The sequence below is a fragment of the Azolla caroliniana genome, unplaced genomic scaffold, assembly GCF_043228905.1.
Source record: "Azolla caroliniana isolate FFs.n. ecotype wild unplaced genomic scaffold, voAzoCaro1.0.p SCAF_11, whole genome shotgun sequence".
Classification (NCBI taxonomy): Eukaryota; Viridiplantae; Streptophyta; class Polypodiopsida; order Salviniales; family Salviniaceae; genus Azolla; species Azolla caroliniana.
Genome location: NW_028230446.1, coordinates 11,963,391 through 11,970,611, shown reverse-complemented (window position 1 = coordinate 11,970,611; position 7,221 = coordinate 11,963,391).

Here is a 7,221-nt window from a genome sequence, read left to right as displayed (position 1 = left end):
TTGCCAGAACTACGAGGTTCTGGTGGAGGACAAATGGGCAGGAAAGGCCGGAGGGGTCAGGGCCCCGAGGTATGAGACCCGGTTCGGGCTGAAACCGACCGGTGCCGGCAACCTAGGCATGCCGGATGGGAAGAAGCAGGCGGGGATTCGGTTGAGCACCGAAATCGAGAGAGCAACGGACCTACGGAAGGTCCTTGAAGAGCGAATCCTCGACAGTAAAGTGGAGCTGTCGTTGCGGGAGGTGCTGGGGATCGCCAAGAGGGAGTTCCACGACTCTATCGTAGACTTGGTGAAGCGTAAGAGGCTCTCGACGGAGCCGGAACTGGAGAAGCCGGTGGAAGTGCGGACCACGCACCTGGAAGACGGAGCCTTGGAAGATGAGCTAGCGGGAAGCCACTACACGAAGCCGCATTGGGCCAGGGCGACTACGGAAACCCCAGTACGGATCGGCAACGTTCTGGAACCAGTGGTGGTGTTGGTAGACCATGGATCCGAAATCAACCTGATGTCCATGTATTTCTACAAGAGGGGTAAATGGCCGATCAACACCAAGCATGGCTGGAAGATACGGGCAACGACGTGCGCCACGGAAGAACTACATGGGGCCTGTCCGAACGTATGGGTGAAAATCGGCGATGTCGAGATCGACCAACACTTTTTTGTGCAGGAGACGTCCTCGCATCTGGTTATACTGGGAGAACCATATATCACAACGGCACGGATGGAGACCAAGGTGCTGGACAACGGTTCGGCCTATGCAAGAATCAAGAGCCAGGACGGGCGTCACTCGGTCCAGTTCCTAACGGTGCGACCAAACCACGAGCGTAACCGTGACGCCCTCGGTAGCGAAACCCGAGGGGATTTTTAGAGAGGGCTGTCAAGGCGTGGGGCCGCGATAGTCCGGACACCCGGGAAGAACCTCACAAATGTACAGTACGAAAGAAGACCTGTACCATAGGTAGGAAATTTTGGTTCTCCGACAGTGGAGGTTGTACTATAACCAACGTCAGCGGCAGGGAGAGGAAGCGAGCGGAGGAGCGGCTCAGGGGATGCGGAGTCCTCTTCCCCGACGAGGGCATCATCGGCGCCGTGGAGGCGGTCTCTTTTGACGACACCTTGGGCGAACTACGAAAGGTGATCGGTGAAGACCTTAGAGAAGACCGGACCGTTCCGGTGGGGTCGATAGGAATGTACGAAGTCATCGCAGACTTCGGGGAAAGGATCGGGTCGGATCAGACGGCCCGCGTGGATACGAAATACAAGACTGTGGACCGGAAGGTGAGGCCAGTCGCAGCACCCTTGCCGGAGGACAGCGAGGAGCGGATAAAGGGGGTCGCGTCGGACCCAAGTTTACGAAATCCGGCTGGCATAGGGCACCGATTCACCGACATAACGCTACGGGAGCTCAAGGTCGGTGGGGGCGGCTTCCTACTGCTAGTGGAGGAGGACCGGTTTTGGAGAATGCTAGGGAGGCACGGGAAGGCTTTCGCATTCTCACCGAAGGAGATCGGGTGCGTAGACCCGACAGTTGTCGAACCGATGGTGATCTTCACGGTACCTCATGTACCGTGGAATCTCAAGCCGATTCCGGTGCCGAGAGCTCACATCCCGAAGTTGATGGAGCTCCTAAAGCAAAAGGTGGAGATGGGCATCCTCGAACTGTCGAGTGCCCCGTATTCGAATCGGTGGTTTACGGTGCCGAAGAAGAACGGCACGCTGCGCTTCATCCAGGACCTACAACCGGTCAACAAGGTGACCATCCATAACGCAGGGATTGGACCGACCATAGACGAGTTCGCGGAGGCCTTCGTTGGAAGGTCGATCTATTCTGTCGGTGATCTGTACTCGGGGTACGATCAATTCCAACTAGCTGTGGAGAGCAGAGACATTACGACGATGCGGACTCCTCTCGGCCTGGTGCGGATGTGTACCCTGCCACAAGGAGGGACGAACTTAGTGGCTCACATGGTGAACCCGATGAACAAAGTGCTCAGGGATTGTATCCAGGACATCACCATGCCGTTCTTAGACGACATCTCGATCAAGGGATGCCCGGTGGAGAAAAGGGACGAGGCAATCAGGCCGGACGGATGTCGGAATTTCGTGGCGTCCCACATCGATGACTGCGAGAAGGTGCTGCAAAGACTAGAGCGCATGAGGCTCACCTTCTCCGGGGAAAAGTCGGCCTTCAGACAGTCGGAGATCTTGGTGGTTGGACACTTGTGCGGACCTTACGGTAGGAAACCGTCTCCGGCAAAGGTAGAGGCCATCTCCGCGATGAGGAACGTTTGCGGGTCGGTCACGGAGGTCCGTAGATTCTTGGGGGCATGGGCGTTCTACCACATCTGGATCCCACACTACGCACATGTCGCGGAACCCCTCTACGGACTATTAAAAAAGGGGCGTAGCTTTGAGTGGAGGACGGAGCACACGGAGTCGGTTCGGAGACTAAAGGAGGCGCTTACAGCAGCGCCGGCTCTCCGTAAAGCGGTTTACGGCAAGGATGTTCCCATCTGCGTAACGGTGGACACCAGCCCGACCGGGATCGGATGGGTAATCAGAAGAGGACAAGGGCGGTGCACGATTCCCGATCCGGTTCGGGGCGAAGGTATTGAGCGAGCGGCAGCGAGGGTACGCAAAATATAAGCGCGAACTTCGGGGTGTCGTTTCGGCGGTCAAGGCCGACAAGGATTATCTGATCGGGACGGAGGTGATTATCGAGACGGACTGCCTGCCGATACTCGGCATGGTTTCTGGATGCGCGACACTGGACCTAGCAATGCTCCGGTGGATAGCGTACATTAAGTCCCTGAACCCGGAGATACGACACATCTCCGGAAAGGACAACGCCAAGGCCGACGTGCTTTCGAGGGCAAGGTTCAACGACGAAGACGGCATGGTTTCGGAGGACGAAGAGGTCGGCGAGGACTTCTTCGGGTCGGCTAACGTAACGACAAGAAGGAAAGGGAACAATCCAGCGCTTAACGAATTTGACGAAAGCGGGTACATCGGGGAGTGGCTCCAAATCGGGAGGTTCTTATGGACGATGACATCGGACACAGCATGGGCGAGAGAGGAGGCGAGCCGGATACGGAGGAAGGCGTACCGATTCTTCCTGCAGGAGGGTGCTTATGGAAACACCCAAAGAAGAGAAGCAGCATCCCGCTGTCGTGAAGTACGAAAGCTTCACATTAAAAGTCTACAATAAGATAAATACGTAATGAAAATAACATTTGATAATGTTTTATATATAAAGATAATATTAACAACACATATGATAATATTATATATATGTAAAGAAAAATAATATATATATATATAGATAAATATATTATATTACACGAACAAGAGAGGACTTGAACCAATAAGCCCACCCTATGACTCTCAAATCTTACCATTTACTCTATACTAGTAATTTACATAAAATAAAGCATACTTTATATATACTTTATATTACATAAAGGATTTGCTTCATGATATAAAAATAAAGTTGTATGTTGTAGTATTTTGAGACTCGAACCAACAACCTCATACACCAAAGTCAACACACCTACCATTAGGCTAGGCCCTTTCTCTTTAAGATTATATTTTCATGTTATTGTTATTGCATATATTGTTTCATACATAAAAGCTCAAATGAGCGAGATGTTTATCATGCATCACATGTAATGCATGAACGCCAAATGGCGATCATGCATCACATGCATTTCATGCACTACATGCATGATTTGTACCCTCCAATGCATCATATGCATGGGGGCACCTATTTAAATGGTGAAAGAGAAGATCAAAGGGAGATATGTATGAGATATGAATCAAATTATATATTTCATAAGAGATACCATAAAAATAGAGAAAGAAGGGAAGAAGTTTAACATAAACGTGGAGCTCTAGCTTGGCGGTCGTGGTGGTCAACTCTCAACAAGAGGGAGACGGTTCGAGCCTTATCTTCATCAAAATATTGAAGTGAAGATTGTAATGGTCTACGATCAAGAAAGAGAAGAGCGATTACCTTGCAAGACAAAGTTCAGAGGTTCAATGATGTGCACAATCATTTTGTAACTCTTTTATCAAATAATTATAAATCTCTTTTATTGCTTCAAATATCATTCTATATCCTATCTTGTCATATCTTGTTGATCACTATTTATCTATCTCTACTCTTTCGTCTCTTCCGTCCATAATCCCAGTGATTCCTTCCTCACTTTCACGATATCTTTTGTCTACGCAATGCTACGCTTCTAGGCGAGCCACGCCACGACACAATTTGGTGAACCCGACGTGAAACGGGGAAGTAGAAGAGACATCTAAAGTGAAGATCAACATCAACATGGCAAGTACGAGTACAATGGATCCAGTAATGTTGTTTATTGAAAAGTTGAATCAAGATCGATTATTTCATGCCTTACGAGAAGTCCGAGAGAAGATTGGTATGTTTGATGGCACAAATATTTCGAAGTATGTGAATATATATTATGATGAAATGGAAATGTTTGGTATAAATGATGTCAATATGATAGCAAACTTTTATAAATTAGTGGACATGGAATTAAGAGATAGAATTCATGAAATACAAGCATTGCATAGTTTGGATTGGAATGCATTCAAAGAAGCACTTGTGTCTGAATATGCTCGTGAGGATTTCTCTCGAGTTACTATGCGTTCATTTCATGAATGGATCTTAAAAGAAGATAAAGGGTTATCTGTGTCTGACACAAAAAAAGAGTTTGATAGGATGTATGGACACCTAAAGCCAGAAGAAAGAAATTCTTTGTCTTGGCAAAAGGTTGCTTTATTTTTGCAGGCAGTTGACAAGAGATATAGAAAAGAATTGGAATTCATGCTTGAAGTACCAAATACTGAGGATGGTATAACTGCAGATTGGAATGAGGTAACAAATGCTTGTAATAAATTTATGAAAAGAATGCAAAGGAATGGTGCAATGCTACAAATACCACATGTGGGAATCACAAATCGGCTTGAGCAAAACATCGAAGTTCAAAGACTTGGTCGAGAACCATCACACGAAATGGTCCATCAACCACGAGAAATGATCGAAACTAAGAGTGAGTCTTTGCTTGATGATTTAGTTCAAAGTATGAAAGATCTAACAATTAAAGTGGCAAAGCTTGAGAATGGTCAGACTTCGAGGTCAAGGGAACCATTTCGACCTCGATGCATGTGGTGTGATAGCCTCGAACATCGATTACGTGATTGTGCGGAATATAAAGACATGGAAAATCGAGACTTGGTGTATTGGAAAAATGGTAACATTTATTTAACTGAAACTAGAAGTCCACTTACAAAGAACTTTGGTGATGGTGGTGTTAAGGTTAAATTTGAAGAAGCTGAAGCAAAGAAGGCTTCCGCAATGTACTACTCGGCAACGGCAGGGGTGCGCCTCGATGACATGCCATCCCGATCACCATTTTGGGAGAAGGTTGTAAGTACCGCACAAAAGCAAAAGATGAAGATGGAAGACCTTCGTGTTGCCGGAGATTCTGTGAGGAAAAACACTGGATGGGATGTTCCAGTAGATGCTATGACGGTCTATGCTCAGATGGCAGAACACCAAGAGCATGAGGTGATAGTGGAAGAAAAAAGGAAAAGATCGGATGATGAGATTGGCTCAACCAAAAAGCATGAAACAAGAGAAAGCAAAAGAAAAGAGATGGACGCAAAAGTTGAAAAAGGTAAATCTGGTCCTTCATTCAAATTAATGTCTGATATTGAAAAGGATACAGATTTAAAGAAAGTTTTAGAAACAAGAATACTAGACAGTCGAGTAGAATTTACACTAAGAGAAGTGTTAGGTATTGCAAAAAAGGAATTTCATGATGAAATAATTGATATTGTGCGAAGAAAGAAGCAAGTAAATGAGCAGGTTAAAGAGACAAATCCGAAGGTAGCATATGAAGTGGTGAGCAACGAGTCAAACAATATCGTTGTTGACTCTCAACATGCATCAACCTCAATGATAAATTCAACAGATGTAAGAAGCCATTACTCTCGCAAATGTTGGGCAAGAGCCACTACTGAGACTCATGTGAAGATTGGAAATGTTCCAGACCCCGTGATGGCACTTATTGATCATGGTTCTGAAATAAATATAATGAGTGCTGATTTTTACAGGAAAGGTAGATGGCCAATTGATACTCAACATGGTTGGCGAGTAAAAGCTGCCACATCAGTCACGGAAGATTTATTTGGTGCATGCCCAAATGTAAAGGTTACTATTGGTGATATAGAGGTAGATCAACATTTCTTTGTGCAGGAAGGATCTACCTATCCAATAATCCTGGGGCAACCATACATTACAGCGGTACGAATGGAGACCAAAGTCCTCGACAATGGTTCTGCCTATGCAAAAATCCGTAGCCAAGATGGACAACGAACTGTACAATTTATGACAGTTCGCCCAAATCATGAGAGGAACAAGCAAGAGCTTCGTGATCATTCAATACCAAAAGACTATGATGATTTTGATAATCAGGTTTTTGACTAGGACTGTTGCGAGTGAGGGTTGCAATAGTCCCATTATTAAAAGACCCTCATATAGGGCATTACAACATATGAATAAGTCATTTCATGTTTCTGAAAGTGGTGCTATATGTGTGACTAGGATGTATGAATGCAAGAGGAACTTGAAAAAGAATGCTAATCTGTTTCAGCAGGCATTGAAGGATAATGGAGTACTTGAAATGGAAGAGCAGATTGAAAGTGTTATGGAAGAAATTTCTTTTGCAAATACTTTAGAAGAGTTAGAAATGTATTTGAAAGAAGATGATGAGAATGTTAGAAAGATACATGTAAACTCAATTGATATGTATTATGAGATTGATAGGTATAATTGTAAATATGAAGAAGTAGAAAGTTTATGTAATACAAAATACAAAACAATAGATAAAAAGGTCAAACCTGCTGCAGTACCATTACCTATTGGTAGTGAAGAGAAGATGGAGGCAGCAGCAACCGAGCCTATGCTTCGACCAATAGAGAAGATCGGACATCACTTCACTTCGGAGACAATAAATAACTTGAGAATCGGAAGGGGTGAATTTCTTCTGCAATCAGAGATCGTGACTTTCAAAGAAATGATCTTTAGGCATGGGAAAACGTTCGCATTCAAAGCTGAGGAGATTGGTTGTGTAAATCCAAAGGTGGTGACGCCAATGGTAATATTTACTATCCCTCATATTCCTTGGAATTTTAAACCTATTG